This window comes from Stegostoma tigrinum, unplaced genomic scaffold (genome assembly GCF_030684315.1).
Source record: "Stegostoma tigrinum isolate sSteTig4 unplaced genomic scaffold, sSteTig4.hap1 scaffold_102, whole genome shotgun sequence".
Taxonomy (NCBI): Eukaryota; Metazoa; Chordata; class Chondrichthyes; order Orectolobiformes; family Stegostomatidae; genus Stegostoma; species Stegostoma tigrinum.
Genome location: NW_026728054.1, coordinates 61,046 through 78,121, shown reverse-complemented (window position 1 = coordinate 78,121; position 17,076 = coordinate 61,046). Strand labels below are relative to the sequence as shown.

Below are 17,076 nucleotides of genomic sequence, written 5' to 3'. Positions count from 1 at the left end.
ACAGTCACTGCATCCCATTCCCCACAGTCACTGCATCCCATTCACTTGAGTCACAGCATCCCATTTCCCTCAGTCACTGCATCCCTATTCACACAGTCACTGCATCCCAGTTCACACAGCCACTGCATCCCAGTTCACACAGCCACTGCATCCCATTTCACACAGCCACTGCATCCCATTTCACTGAATGCTTCACTTTACACTCAGTCAGGGCATCCCATTTCCATCCGTCACTGCGTCCCATTTCCTCAGTCACTGCATCTCCTTTCCACAGTCACGGCAATCCCATTGCCCTCAGTCACTGCATCCCATTGCCCTCAGTCACTGCATCCCATTGTCCTCAGTCACTGCATCCCATTGTCCTCAGTCACTGCATCCCATTGTCCTCAGTCAGTGCATCCCATTGTCCTCAGTCAGTGCATCCCAATGTCCTCAGTCACTGCATCCCATTGTCCTCAGTCACTGCATCCCATTGTCCTCAGTCACTGCATCCCATTTCACTCAGTCACTGCATCCCATTACCCTCAGTCACTGCATCCCATTACCCTCAGTCACTGCATCCCATTACCTTCAGTCGCAGGATCCCATTTCCAACAGACACTGCATACCATTTCCATCAGTCACTGCATCCCAGTTCACTCAGTCTCGGCATCTCATTTCCCTCAGTCACTGCGTCCCATTTCCATCAATCACTGCATCCCATTTCCCAGTCACTGCATCCCATTTCCCTCAGTCACTGTATCCCATTTCACTCAGTCACTGCATCACATTACCCTCAGTCACTGCATCACATTACCCTCAGTCACTGCATCACATTACCCTCAGTCACTGCATCCCATTGTCCTCAGTCACTGCATCCCATTATCCTCAGTCGCAGGATCCCATTTCAAACAGACACTGCATCTCATTTCCCTCAGTCACTGCATCCCATTTCACTCAGTCACTGCATCCCATTTCACTCAGTCACTGCATCCCATTTCACTCAGTCACTGCATCCCATTTCACTCAGTCACTGCATCTCATTTCACTCAGTCACTGCATCTCATTTCACTCAGTCACTGCATCTCATTTCACTCAGTCAGTGCATCTCATTTCACTCAGCCATTGCATCACAGTTCACTCAGTGACTGCATCACAGTTCACTCAGTGACTGAATCACAGTACACTCAGTGAGTGCATCATATTTCACTCAGTGACGGAATCACATTTCACTCAGTGACTGAATCACATTTCACTTAGTCACTGCGTCCCATTTCACGCAGTCACTGCATCCCATTTCACGCAGTCACTGCATCCCATTTCACGCAGTCACTGCATCACATTTCACGCAGTCACTGCATCCCATTTCACGCAGTCACTGCATCCCATTTCACGCAGTCACTGCATCCCAATTCACTCCATCACTGCATCTCCTTCACCACAGTCACTGCATCCCATTTTCATCACTCACTGTTCCCCGTATCTCACACACGCTGCATTCAATTTCCCACACTCACTGCATCCCATTTCCCATAGTCACAGCATCTCCTTTCCCTCAGTCTCTGCATCGCATTTCACTCAGTGATTGCATCCTACTTCCCAAAAATTCTGAATCCCTTTTCCCTCAGTCACTGCATCTCATTTCACTTAGTCCCTGCATCCCATTCAACTCAGTGATGCATCACATTTCACTCAGAGACAGCAACAGATTTCACTCAGTGACTGCATCTCATTTCACTCAGCCACTGCATCCCATTTCACTTAGCCACTGCATCCCATTTCACTCAGTAACTGCATCACAGTTCACTCAGTGACTGAATCACAGTACACTCAGTGAGTGCATCATATTTCACTCAGTGACGGAATCACATTTCACTCAGTGACTAAATCACATTACAGTCAGTCACTGCGTCCCATTTCACGTAGTCACTGCATCCCATTTCACGCAGTCACTGCATCGCATTTCACGCAGTCACTGCATCGCATTTCACGCAGTCACTGCATCCCATTTCACGCAGTCACTGCATCCCATTTCACGCAGTCACTGCATCCCATTTCACGCAGTCACTGCATCCCATTTCACGCAGTCACTGCATCCCAATTCACTCCATCACTGCATCTCCTTCACCACAGTCACAGCATCCCATTTCCATCAGTCACTGGTTCCCGTATCTCACAGACGCTGCATTCAATTTCCGACACTCACTGTATCCAATTTCCCATAGACTCAACATCTCCCTTCCCACAGTCTCTGCATCTCATTTCAATCAGTGATTGCATCCTACTTCCCAAAAATACTGCATCCCATTTCGCTCAGTCACTGCATCTCATTTCACTCAGTCACTGCATCCCATTTCCCTCAGCACTGCATCTCATTTCCATCAGTTACTGCATCATATTTCCATCAAACAATGCATCTCATTTCACTCAGTCACTGCAGCTCATGTCAATCTGTCACTGCATCCAATTTCAATCTGTCACTGCATCCAATTTCCATCAGTCAGTGCATCTCATTTCACTCATTCGCTGCATCGCATTTCACTCATTCGCTGCATCGCATTTCACTCAGTCACTGCATCGCATTTCACTCAGTCACTGCATCGCATTTCACTCAGTCACTGCATCGCATTTCATTCAGTCACTGCATCCCATTTCACTCAGTCACTTCATCCCATTTCACTCAGTCACTTCATCCCATTTCACTCAGTCACTGCATCCTATTTCACTCAGTCACTGCATCCTATTTCACTCAGTCACTGCATCCCATTTCCCGCAGACACTGCATCCCATTTCACTCAGTCACTGCATCCCATTTCCCGCAGACACTGCATCCCATTTCACTCAGTCACTGCATCCCATTTCACTCAGTCACTGCATCCCATTTGAAGCAGTCACTGCATCCCATTTCACGCAGTCACTGCACCGCATTTCACGCAGACACTGCATCCCATTTCACTCTGTCACTGCATCCCATTTCACTCAATCACTGCATCTCCTTCACCATAGTCACTGCATCCCATTTTCATCACTCACTGTTCCCCGTATCTCACACACGCTGCATTCAATTTCCCACACTCACTGCATCCCATTTCCCATAGTCACAGCATCTCCTTTCCCACAGTCTCTGCATTGCATTTCACTCAGTGATTGCATCCTACTTCCCAAAAATAGTGATTCGCTTTTCCCTCAGTCACTGCATCTCATTTCACTCAGTCCCTGCATCTCATATCCCTCAGTCACTGCATCCCATTCAACTCAGTGATGCATCACATTTCACTCAGTGACTACAACAGATTTCACTCAGTGACTGCAGCCCATTTCTCTCAGTCACTGCAGCCCATTTCACTCAGTCACAGCAGCCAATTTCTCTCAGTCACGGCAGCCCATTTCTCTCAGTCACTGCAGCCCATTTCTCTCAGTCACTGCAGCCCATTTCAATCAGTAATGCATCCCATTTCCCTCAGTGACTGCAACACATTTCTCTCACTGACTGCATCCCATTTCACTCAGTCAATGCATCCCATTTCACTCAGTCAGTGCATCCCATTTCACTCAGGCACTGCATCCCATTTCACTCAGGCACTGCATCCCATTTCCATCAGTCAAAGCGTCCCATTTCCCTCAGTCAAAGCGTCCCATTTCCCTCAGTCACTGCGCCCCATTTCCCTCAGTCAAGGCATCCCATTTCCCTCAGTCAAAGCGTCCTATTTCCCTCAGTCAAAGCTTCCTATTTCCCTCAGTCAAAGCGTCCTATTTCCCTCAGTCAAAGCGTCCCATTTTCCTCAGTGAAAGCGTCCCATTTTCCTCAGTGAAAGCGTCCCATTTCCCTCAGTCACTGCATCCCATTTCACTAAGTCACTGCATCCCATTTCACTCAGTCACTGCATCCCATTTCACTCAGTCACTGCATCCCATTTCACTCAGTCACTGCATCCCATTTCACTCAGTCACTGCATCCCATTTCACTCAGTCACTGCATCAGAGTTCACTCAGTCACTGCATCACAGTTCACTCACTGTCTGAATCACAGTTCACACAGTGAGTGCATCACATTTCACTCAAAGACGGAATCACATTTCACTCAGTGACTGAATCACATTTCACTCAGTCACTGCATCCCATTTCACGCAGTCACTGCATCACATTTCACTCAATCACTGCATCTCCTTCACCACAGTCACTGCATCCCATTTCCATCAGTCACTGGTGCCCGTATCTCACAGACGCTTCATTCAATTTCCCACACTCACTGCATCCCATTTCCCATAGACACAGCATCTCCTTTCCCTCAGTCACTGCATCCCTATTCACACAGTCACTGCATCCCAGTTCACACAGCCACTGCACCCCATTTCACACAGCCACTGCATCCCATTTCACTCAATGCTTCACTTTACACTCAGTCAGAGCATCCCATTACCATCCGTCACCGCGTCCCATTTCCTCAGACACTGCATCTCCTTTCCACAGTCACGGCAATCCCATTTCACTCAGTCACTGCATCCCATTTCACTCAGTCACTGCATCCCATTTCACAGAGTCACTGCATCTCCTTTCCATCAGTCACTGCGTCCCATTTCACTCAGTCACTGCGTCCCATTTCCCATAGTCACTGCATCCCAATTCCCAGTCACTGCAGCCAATTTCCTTCAGTCACTGCATCACATTTCCCTCAGTCACTGCATCAAATTCCCCTCAGTCACTGCATCCCATTGTCCTAAGTCAGTGCATCCCATTGCCCTCAGTCACTGCATCCCATTGTCCTAAGTCACTGCATCCCATTGTCCTCATTCACTGCATCCGATTCCCCTCAGTCACTGCATCCCATTTCACTCAGTCACTGCATCCCATTACCCTCAGTCACTGCATCCCATTTCACTCAGTCACTGCATCCCATTACCCTCAGTCACTGCATCCCATTACCTTCAGTCGCAGGATCCTATTTCCAACAGACACTGCATCCCATTTCCGTCAGTCAAGGCATCGCATTTCCCTCAGTCACTGCATACCATTTCCATCAGTCACTGCATCCCGTTTCCCTCAGTCACTGCATCCCATTTCCTCAGTCACTGCATCTCCTTTCCACAGTCATGGCAATCCCATTCCACTCAGTCACTGCATCCCATTTCAGTCAGTCACTGCATCCCATTTCACTCAGTCACGGCATCTCCTTCACCACAGTCAGTGCGTCCCATTTCACTTCGTCACTGCGTCCCATTTCCATCAATCACTGCATCCCATTTCCCAGTCACTGCATCCCATTTCCCTCAGCCACTGCATCCCATTGTCCTCAGTCACTGCATCCCATTGTCCTCAGTCACTGCATCCCATTGTCCTCAGTCACTGCATCCCATTACCCTCAGTCACTGCATCCCATTACCCTCAGTCACTGCATCCCATTTCCCTCAGTCACTGCATCCCATTACCCTCAGTCACTGCATCCCATTACCCTCAGTCACTGCATCTCATTTCCCTCAGTCACTGCATCCCATTTCACTCACTGACTGCATCCCATTTCACTCACTGACTGCATCCCATTTCACTCACTGACTGCATCCCATTTCACTCACTGACTGCATCCCATTTCACTCACTGACTGCATCCCATTTCACTCAGTCACTGCATCCCATTTCATTCAGCCTCTGCATCACATTTAACTCAGTCAGTGCATCCCATTTCACTCAATCATTGCATCTCCTTCACCACAGTCACTGCATCCCATTTCCGACAGTCACTGTTTCCCGTATCTCACAGACACTGCATTCAATTTCCCACACTCACTGCATCCCATTTCCCACAGTCAGAGCATCTCCTTTCCCTCAGTCACTGCATCGCATTTCACTCAGTCGATGCATCCCATGTCCCTCAGTCGATGCATCCCATGTCCCTCAGTCACTGCATCCCATGTCCCTCAGTCACTGCATCCCATTTCCCTCAGTCACCGCATCTCATTTCACTCAGTCACCGCATCTCATTTCACTCAGTCACTGCATCCCATTTTACGCAGTCACTGCATCCCATGTCCCTCAGTCACTGCATCCCACGTCCGTCATTCACTGCATCCCACGTCCCTCAGTCACTGCATCCATTTCCCTCAGTCACTGCATCCCACGTCCCACAGTCACTGTATCCCACGTCCCACAGTAACTGCATCCCATTTCACTCACTCACTTCATCCCATTTCACGCAGTCACTGCATCCCATTTAAGGCGGTCACTGCTTCGCATTTCACTCAGTCACTGCATCCCATTTCACTCAATCACTGCATCTCCTTCACCACAGTCACTGCATCCCATTTCCAACAGTCACTGCAGCCCATTTCACTCAGTCACTGCATCGCATTTCACTCAGTCACTGCATCCCACTTCCATCAGTCACTTCAATCCATTTCCGTCAGTCACTGCATCCCATTTCCGTCAGTCACTGCATCCCATTTCCCTCAGTCATGGCATCCCATTTCCCTCAGACACTGCATCCCATTTCCATCAGTCACTGCATCCCATTTCCCTCAGTCACTGCATCCCATTTCCCTCAGTCACTACATCTCCTTCACCACAGTCACTGAATCCCATTTCCAACAGTCACTGTTTCCCGTATCTCACAGACGCTGCATTCAATTTCCAACACGCACAGCATCCCATTTCCCATAGTCACAGCTTCTCCTTTCCCTCAGTCTCTGCATCGCATTTCACTCAGTGATTGCATCCTACTTCCTACAAATACTGCATCTCATTTCCCTCGGTCACTGCATGCTATTTCCTTCAGTTACTGCATCACCTTTCCATCAGTCACTGCATCTCATTTCACTCATTCACTGCATCCCATTTCACGCAGTCACTGAATCACATTTCCATCAGTCACTGCATCCCAGTTCATTCAGTCTCGGCATCTCATTTCCCTCAGTCACTGCATCCCATTTCCCTCAGTCACTGCATCCCATGTCCCTCAGTCACTGCATCCCATGTCCCTCAGTCACTGCATCCCATGTCCCTCAGTCACTGCATCCCATGTCCCTCAGTCACTGCATCCCATGTCCCTCAGTCACTGCATCACATTCCCCACAGTCACTGCATCACATTCCCCACAGTCACTGCATCACATTCCCCACAGACACGGCATCCCATTCACTTGAGTCACAGCATCCCATTTCAAACAGACAATGCATCTCCTTTCCCTCAGTCACTGCATCCCTATTCACACAGTCACTGCATCCCAGTTCACACAGCCACTGCACCCCATTTCACACAGCCACTGCATCCCATTTCACACAAAAACTGCATCCCATTTCACACAGCCACTGCATCCCATTTCACTCAATGCTTCACTTTACACTCAGTCAGAGCATCCCATTACCATCCGTCACCGCGTCCCAATTCCTCAGACACTGCATCTCCTTTCCACAGTCACGGCAATCCCATTTCACTCAGTCACGGCAATCCCATTTCACTCAGTCACGGCAATCCCATTTCACTCAGTCACGGCAATCCCATTTCACTCAGTCACTGCATCCCATTTCACTCAGTCACTGCATCCCATTTCACTCAGTCACTGCATCCCATTTCACTCAGTCACTGCATCCCATTTCACTCAGTCACTGCATCCCATTTCACTCAGTGACTGAATCACATTTCACTCAGTCACTGCATTCCATTTCACTCAGTCTCAGTGCATCCCATTTCACTCAATCATTGCATCGCCTTCACCACAGTCACTGCATCCCATTTCCAACAGTCACTGTTTCCCGTATCTCACAGACACTGCATTCAATTTCCCACACTCACTGCATCCCATTTCCCACAGTCAGAGCATCTCCTTTCCCTCAGTCTCTGCATCGCATTTCACTCAGTCGATGCATCCCATGTCCCTCAGTCACTGCATCCCATGTCCCTCAGTCACTGCATCCCATGTCCCTCAGTCACTGCATCCCATGTCCCTCAGTCACTGCATCCCACGTCCGTCATTCACTGCATCACACGTCCCTCAGTCACTTGCTCCATTTCCCTCAGTCACTGCATCCCACGTCCCACAGTCACTGCATCCGATTTCACTCAGTCACTTCATCCCATTTCAGTCAGTCACTGCATCCCATTTCACTCAGTCACTGCGTCCCATTTCACGCAGTCACTGCGTCCCATTTCACGCAGTCACTGCGTCCCATTTAAGGCGGTCACTGCTTCGCATTTCACTCAGTCACTGCATCCCATTTCACTCAATCACTGCATCTCCTTCACCACAGTCAATGCATCCCATTTCCCTCAGTCACTGCACCACATTTCACTCAGTCACTGCATCCCATTTCACTCAATCACTGCATCTCCTTCACCACAGTCACTGCATCCCATTTCCAACAGTCACTGCATCACCTTTCCATCAGTCACTGCATCTCATTTCACTCATTCACTGCATCCCATTTCACGCAGTCACTGAATCACATTTCCATCAGTCACTGCATCCCAGTTCATGCAGTCTTGGCATCTCATTTCCCTCAGTCACTGCATCCCATTTCCCTCAGTCACTGCATCCCATGTCCCTCAGTCACTGCATCCCATGTCCCTCAGTCACTGCATCCCATGTCCCTCAGTCACTGCATCCCATGTCCCTCAGTCACTGCATCCCATGTCCCTCAGTCACTGCATCCCATGTCCCTCAGTCACTGCATCCCATGTCCCTCAGTCACTGCATCCCATGTCCCTCAGTCACTGCATCCCATGTCCCACAGTCACTGCATCACATTCCCCACAGTCACTGCATCACATTCCCCACAGTCACTGCATCACATTCCCCACAGTCACTGCATCCAATTCCCCACAGACACGGCATCCTATTCACTTGAGTCACAGCATCCCATTTCAAACAGACAATGCATCTCCTTTCCCTCAGTCACTGCATCGCATTTCACTCAGTCACTGCATCACATTTCACTCAGTCACTGCATCACATTTCACTCAGTCACTGCATCCCATTTCATTCAGCCTCTGCATCACATTTAACACAGTCAGTGCATCCCATTTCACTCAGTCAGTGCTTCCCATTTCACTCAATCACTGCATCCCATTTCACTCAATCACTGCATCTCCTTCACCAGAGTCACTGCATCCCATGTCCCTCAGTCACTGTTTCCCCTATCTCACAGACACTGCATCCCATTTCCCACAGTCACCGCATATCATTTCCCTCAGTCACTGCATCACATTCCCCTCAGTCACTGCATCCCATTCCCCTCAGTCACTGCATCCCATTGCCCTCAGTCACTGCAGCCCATTGCCCTCAGTCACTGCAGCCCATTGCCCTCAGTCACTGCAGCCCATTGCCCTCAGTCACTGCATCCCATTGCCCTCAGTCACTGCATCCCATTGACCTCAGTCACTGCATCCCATTGTCCTCAGTCACTGCATCCCATTGTCCTCAGTCACTGCATCCCATTTCAGTCAGTCACTGCATCCCATTTCACTCAGTCACTGCATCCAATTTCACTCAGTCACTGCATCCCATTACCCTCAGTCACTGCATCCCATTACCTTCAGTTGCAGGATCCCATTTCCAACAGACACTGCATCCCATTTCACTCAGTCACTGCATCCGATTCCCCTCAGTCACTGCATCCCATTTCACTCAGTCACTGCATCCCATTACCCTCAGTCACTGCATCCCATTTCCCTCAGTCACTGCATACCATGTCCATCAGTCACTGCATCCCATTTCCCTCAGTCACTGCATCCCATTTCCTCAGTCACTGCATCTCCTTTCCACAGTCATGGCAATCCCATTTCACTCAGTCACTGCATCCCAGTTCAGTCAGTCACTGCATCCCATTTCACTCAGTCACTGCGGCCCATTTCACGCAGTCACTGCATCCCATTTAAGGCGGTCACTGCTTCGCATTTCACTCAGTCACTGCATCCCATCTCACTCAATCACTGCATCTCCTTCACCACAGTCACTGCATCCCATTTCCAACAGTCACTGCAGCCCATTTCACTCAGTCACTGCATCCCATGTCCCACAGTCACTGCATCCCATTTCCAGCAGTCACTGTTTCCCGTATCTCTCAGACGCTGTATTCAAATTCAAAAACTCACTGCATCCCATTCCCCTCAGTCACTGCATCCCATTACCCTGAGTCACAGTATGCCATTTCCCACAGTCACTGCATCTTCTTTCCCTCAGTCACTGCATCCCATTTCCATCAGTCACTGCACCCCATGTCCCTCAGTCACTGCACCCCATGTCCCTCAGTCACTGCACCCCATGTCCCTCAGTCACTGCACCCCATGTCCCTCAGTCACTGCATCCCATGTCCCTCAGTCACTGCATCCCATGTCCCTCAGTCACTGCATCCCATGTCCCTCAGTCACTGCATCCCATGACCCTCAGTCACTGCATCCCATTGCCCTCAGTCGCTGCATCCCATTGCCCTCAGTCGCTGCATCCCACTTCACTCAGTCACTGCATCCCATTTCACTCATCTGGATAGTACTCACTTATTACCATCCCACCTACCTTCCCCAGCACCTCCTCCCCCTCCACGCTATTTGTTTCTGAGCTCCCTTCCTCCCTCCATTTCTCAGGAAGGGTCCTGACCCAAAACCTCAACTTTCTTGAGCCTCTAATGCTGCCTGCCCTGCTGTGTTCCTCCAGCTCCACAATGTGTTATCACAGACACCAACATTGGCAGGTCTTAACATCTGGATAACTCATTCTCACCTTGCAACAAGTGATTTCTCGTCATTTTCTTTTCAGATTACGCATGTACATGTATATACATAAATATACATATAACACTTTTATGCCTGAACCACTAACCTAGAGGATATTTTAAAAGAGTCTCTTCATATCTGCATGCAAGAAAAATCATCAAGGTCATGACTTTCATTTTAGGAATAACTCGAACATTCAAAGTACTCACAGTCAGTGTCCCAGTTCCTTGACCAGTCAATTTGATGTGAATCTTTCTTCCAAGTGGAAACTATAACAGCAATTATATTTGAGAATCAAACTCTTCATTGCATCACCAATATTTCCTTGTCTGTTTGAAACGTAAGATAATGAAATCATCATGGACAGATTGGCCAACAATGTAATCTAATGTGTGTTATGGCAACTGAAAATCACAACCATTGAAGTGATCTTTAAAAAGCTGTTGTCATACAACAGAGCACTTTTTGAGGTGCAGTGATGAACATACTTCCTGAGATGCAAATAATATATGCCCAATTAATTCCAAAGAATAACTTGACAATTAAAAAGAAGCTAAAAATCTCTTTACATTGTGATGCTTGTCAGATTGCTATTAGTCAATGGAAATCGTTCAGAACAATTATTTATTCCCAGATGAAAAGGAAGTGTATCCATTTCATTTTCACATTTCATTCAAGAGAGGAAAAAAAACACCCTTATGAATGCATTGTCAAACAAGAAGACTCACTAAAAAAGTTACTTGGCCCATTGAATTTCCTCCATCATTCTGTGAGGTCATTGTTGATCTCATTGCATTTGTCATGATCCAACATTTCCACCAAACCCTCCTTGTAGCTAATACATTCCAATCCAAGTAACATCCTGGTAAATCTCTGTTTCTCTGTCATGCCTTGTCTTTCAAAATATTTTTGAGTCATCTACAAATTTAGCCACAGCACATGCACCTCTTTCCTCCAAGTCATTAATAAACAAGCACAAGAGCTGTGGTTCCTTCAGCGCGACCTCATTTCTTACTGACAAGCCAACCCTGGCATCTCTGTCCATTTGTATCAGACAGAATGGGAACTGAAGATGCTTCAGAATCCAAGGTAACAAAGTGTGGAGCTGGATGAACACAGTAGGATGAACACACAGAAGTAGAAGGGTCGAGGCCCGAAACGTCAACTTTTGTGCTCCTGAGATGCTGCTTGGCCTGCTCTGCTCATCCAGTTCCACACTTCCTTATCTCTGTCCATTTGCCTGTTCTTTCTATCGGACATGAATCATTGGATATTTCGTTCCTAACACTTACCCCTAACAACCTTGTCTCTGTGATACCCAGAGTGATGTATCTGTCAATTTCAATGCGCACCACAAACTCATTCACTTAGTTTCATACACTCCCTGCAATTAAATACAACATCTTCAGTCTGGCATTTACAGCCACCCTTCTTAGCTGCTGCACCTGAAGTGAGAGTCATGAACATTTCCAAACTTTTTGTCCTATTACTTGCTCTGGAAACTTTGCTGAGCACTTACCAGCTTCTAACTTTTTCCATAATTTTCCATGCAACTGCGCTCACCCACTCCAGGCATTTTATTTTAGCGCCCTACCCCGAGACCTTGCTCTGTATTTTGCCAGGAGACTTGTCCCAATATGATTCTCGTCGAGCCGATACCACCAGAACAACTCCCTCCTTCCCCGTACCGATGCCAATGTCCCATGAATTCAAACACATTTCTGCCATGCCACCATTTGAACAATGCATTTACATCTATAAATTATGCTCACACCGTGCCAAATTGCTCAGATCGTAATCCAGAGATTATTACCATTCTGGTTCTGCTTTCTCACCTCAGCACCTTGGCGCTCATAATCCCTCAGCAGAACCTCTTTCCTCTTTCTTCCATATCAATGGTACCTGTGTGGACCACGATAGCTGGATTTCTACTCCTCCCACTTCAAGTTCCTTTGTAGCCGAGATGGAATATCCTGAACCTGGGCACCAGGCAGGCAACACTACTTTCGAGACTCTCGATCCTCATCACAACCAACAGTGTTCATTCCCCTAACTATACTACCTCTGATTATAACTACATTTCACTTTTTATCTCCTCTGGAATGTCCCCCTGTACCACAGTGCTACAGTCAGTTTACTCATCTTCCCCATACCCTGCACTCTCATCCACACACGAAGAAAGAATCTCAAACCTGTTAGATAAGATCAAAGGCCAAGGTTCCTTCTGCACTACATCCTGGATCCTTCCACCTGCCCTGTTCTTTGTCACAGTCTCACGTCTCTGGCCACTGACCGAGTTTCAGCGAGTTAATCTAAGGTGTGAGGGGTAGGTCATGCCTTACAAACCTTATCGAGTTTTTTGAGGATGTGACTAGTAAGGTTGATGAGGGTCGAGCTGTGGATGTGGTGTATATGGACTTCAGTAAGGCATTTGATAAGGTTCCCCATGGAAGGCTCATTCAGAAGGTCAGGAGGAATGGGATACAGGGGAACTTAGCTGCTTGGATACAGAATTGGCTGGCCAACAGAAGACAGCGTGTGGTAGTAGAAGGAAAATATTCTGCCTGGAAGTCAGTGGTGAGTGGGGTTCCACAGGGCTCTGTCCTTGGGCCTCTACTGTTTGTAATTTTTATTAATGACTTGGACGAGGGAATTGAAGGATGGGTCAGCAAGTTTGCAGACGACACAAAGGTCGGAGGTGTCGTTGACAGTGTAGAGGGCTGTTGTAGGCTGCAGCGGGACATTGACAGGATGCAGAGATGGGCTGAGAGGTGGCAGATGGAGTTCAACCTGGATAAATGCGAGGTGATGCATTTTGGAAGGTCGAATTTGAAAGCTGAGTACAGGATTAAGGATAGGATTCTTGGCAGCGTGGAGGAACAGAGGGATCTTGGTGTGCAGATACATAGATCCCTTAAAATGGCCACCCAAGTGGACAGGGTTGTTAAGAAAGCATATGGTGTTTTGGCTTTCATTAACAGGGGGATTGAGTTTAAGAGTCGTGAGATCTTGTTGCAGCTCTATAAAACTTTGGTTAGACCGCACTTGGAATACTGCGTCCAGTTCTGGGCGCCCTATTATAGGAAAGATGTGGATGCTTTGGAGAGGGTTCAGAGGAGGTTTACCAGGATGCTGCCTGGACTGGAGGGCTTATCTTATGAAGAGAGGTTGACTGAGCTCGGTCTCTTTTCATTGGAGAAAAGGAGGAGGAGAGGGGACCTAATTGAGGTATACAAGATAATGAGAGGCATAGATAGAGTCGATAGCCAGAGACTATTTCCCAGGGCAGAAATGGCTAGCACGAGGGGTCATAGTTTTAAGCTGGTTGGTGGAAAGTATAGAGGGGATGTCAGAGGCAGGTTCTTTACGCAGAGAGTTGTGAGAGCATGGAATGCGTTGCCAGCAGCAGTTGTGGAAGCAAGGTCATTGGGGTCATTTAAGAGACTGCTGGACATGCATATGGTCACAGAAATTTGAGGGTGCATCCATGAGGATCAATGGTCGGCACAACATTGTGGGCTGAAGGGCCTGTTCTGTGCTGTACTGTTCTATGTTCTATGTTCTATGTGTGTGACTGCCTCCTGAGGCACAGCATTCCCCGGTAACTGTCCCCCACATGATTTGTTGATTGGTAAAAACTGAGATTCCAGTTCATCAACCCTGAGCTGGAGTCTGGGGTCTGACCACTACCCCGTCACGTAGGTATAAATCATCGTCTGGCCTGGCATCTCCATTTCAATTACTTCGATCTTAATTTGATTTGAAAACATTCTGGTCTTTTAGTTTGTCGCCTGTAAATATTTCTCCGATTTACTTGCAATCTGAAAGCTACCGATAATAGATTCTTAAACCAGAAGCGATCACCAACGAATGAGCCTGGTTCATCCTCCGGGTCCCTGATTCTGGCTTCAATTTACCCTGTCTCAAAAAAAAATGCTTACAAACTATCAGGCAAAAAAAGCAAGCAAATGGCACCTCTTACACTCTGCACTGACTTACCGCATTGCCACCAAGTTCCCCAAAATATATATTCACTTGGTGCATTTCACTCGAGATGTCATCTCTCCTTCCAGAACGTGCAAAGCACACTGATCCAAAGCAATATACTACCTTCAAAACCTCAGCTCTCAGCTTATTACTTTTGAGTACATTCTCAAATGCTTTCTCCAAGTCCAAACACAACACATTTACTGGTTTTCCTCTATTAATTCTCCTTCCAAAACTTCCTCCAAAACCCCAAACAAATTAGCCAGACATAATTTCTCTTTCAGCAGGCTATGGTGATTCTGTTTGATTAGATTCTGATTTTCCAAATGTTCTGCTATTATTTTCTTCATAGTTGATTGCCACATATTTCCAACAATAGATGTCAGGCTGTTTCGATTGTAGTTATCTTCTTTTTGCCTCTCTCCTTTTACAATAGGGACGTCACATCGGCATTTTTCCAGCCCTTGGATGCTTCTCTAGAATCTAAACCTTTTTGGGAAATTACAATCAATGCATATACCGACTCTGAAGCTCATTGTTTAGAATCTTAGAAAGTCAACCATCACGGCAAAGAGTCTAATCTGCTTTTACTCCATTAGATTGTCTATTGCTACTTCTCGAATGGTAGTGATGGTGTGGTAGTGATGTGTTTAATTCCTCCCTGTGTTCTGTAGTAATAAGGGGATCCTTGAAGTATCTTCCACTGTCAAGACTACCCTTCTCTCATTGTGGTTGTTCCTTGATTTAAAAATTAACCTGGCCATCTCAGCCGAGCATATATTTAATGGCATTACCTCGAAAACCTTCTCTGCTCAAGTGTTCAATAAATTGCTACAACCTGAAAGAAGTAATTCTTCCCCTAAATTAATAGGCAACCAATTTGAAAATATGGCCTCTGGTCGTAAAATCTTTCACAAATAGAAGTAATCTCTACGGATATACACTATCAAGTCTCTTAAGCATCTTAAATGTTGAAAAAATGAGATTTTTTTCAATCTTATAAACTCCAATGAATGTAGCCCAACTTTCCTAAGCATAGCTGTAAAGACTACCCTTTTCTCATTATCACTGATAATGGGAAGCTCAGATGCTGGAGAATCCAAGATAACAAAGTGTGAAGCTGGATGAACACAGCAGGCCAAGCAGCATCTCAGGAGCACAAAAGCTGACGTCTCAGGCCTAGACACTTTTCTCATTATCATTGTTTCTTGATTTAAAAATTAACCTGGCCGTTACAACCTAGCATATGATTAATGGCATTACCTCGAAAATCTTCTTGGCTAAAGTGTTCAATAAATTGCTACAACCTGAAAGAAGTAATTCTTCCCTGAATTAATAGGCAACCAATTTGAAAATGTGGCCTCTGGTCGTAAAATCTTTCACAAATGGGAGTAATCTCTACGGATATACACTATCAAGCCTCTTAAGAATCTTAAATGTCGAAAAAATAAGTTTTTTTCAATCTTATAAACTCCAATGAATGTAGCCCAACTTTCCTAAGCATAGCAATCCCCTCCGCCATTTCCAAAATCAACCCAGTCAACATGAGGTGTACGGCCTCCCCAGCACTCGCTCTGTGGCCGTACATGACTTGTAAGTTACCATCCTGCTGCTACGTCTCTACTTCTATTTACGATGCAGTCCTCCGTCCATCCGAACATACTACCCTTGAACACATGGGCTCTTTTCTTTTGAGACACCTTACGAGCTGTAGCTTATCAAATGCTTTGTTGAAATCTCAATGTCAACTGGTGGTCCTTCATCAGTAATGTTTGTTTCCTTCTCAAAGCACTGTAGCAAGTTTGTCAAGTATTATTTCCCCGTTATGAAAGGATGTTAACTCTGTAGGATGTTATAGCACACTCAGTACCCTGTTATTTCATCTTTCATTGCCGGCATGAACATCTACCCAGGTTGACCTAAATTGGCAACACTTGCTTACTATTTTGTCCAACTATCTTTGTAATAATGGTGTTATGTTCACAATCTTTCAATCCTCTGAGAATTTTCCACAATCTAAGGATTCTTGGAAGATTATCATCAGTGCCTCCATTGTATCTGTAGCTGCATTGTTCAACATGAGAGGATACAACTCATCACACCCCCTGAATATTTTCTCTACTGATTGCAGTCATGTTTGGAATTCTGTGCAGTGACATTCACTTTTAATAGTTTGCTAAATACTACCAGGAACAGAAATTGTGATCCAGCTGCAACTAAGCTAAAGCTTTCAGCACAGAAGAAAGTCTTTGAATTCATTTTGACCCAAATAACTCCTGAAAAGGGCAATACAATTTGCCTCAGTCAATAAATATTCTTTCTCCAACACCCTGAGATGCATTATCTGTATTTCTTCAAATTTACCACAGAATCTGTTTCAATCACCCTTTCAGCAATACGCATGACAACAATT

At 46.5% G+C, this 17,076-nt stretch overlaps 1 long non-coding RNA gene across 1 annotated transcript in view; it reads right to left on the bottom strand.

The window, feature by feature from the left end:
• LOC132207569 (uncharacterized) overlaps positions 1-17,076 on the bottom strand; it is a 113,457-nt gene that overhangs the window by 92,052 nt on the left and 4,329 nt on the right. The window contains exon 3 of the long non-coding RNA XR_009443584.1: positions 10,886-10,945. This is a non-coding gene — a long non-coding RNA (uncharacterized LOC132207569). The remainder of the gene's footprint in view (positions 1-10,885; positions 10,946-17,076) is intronic.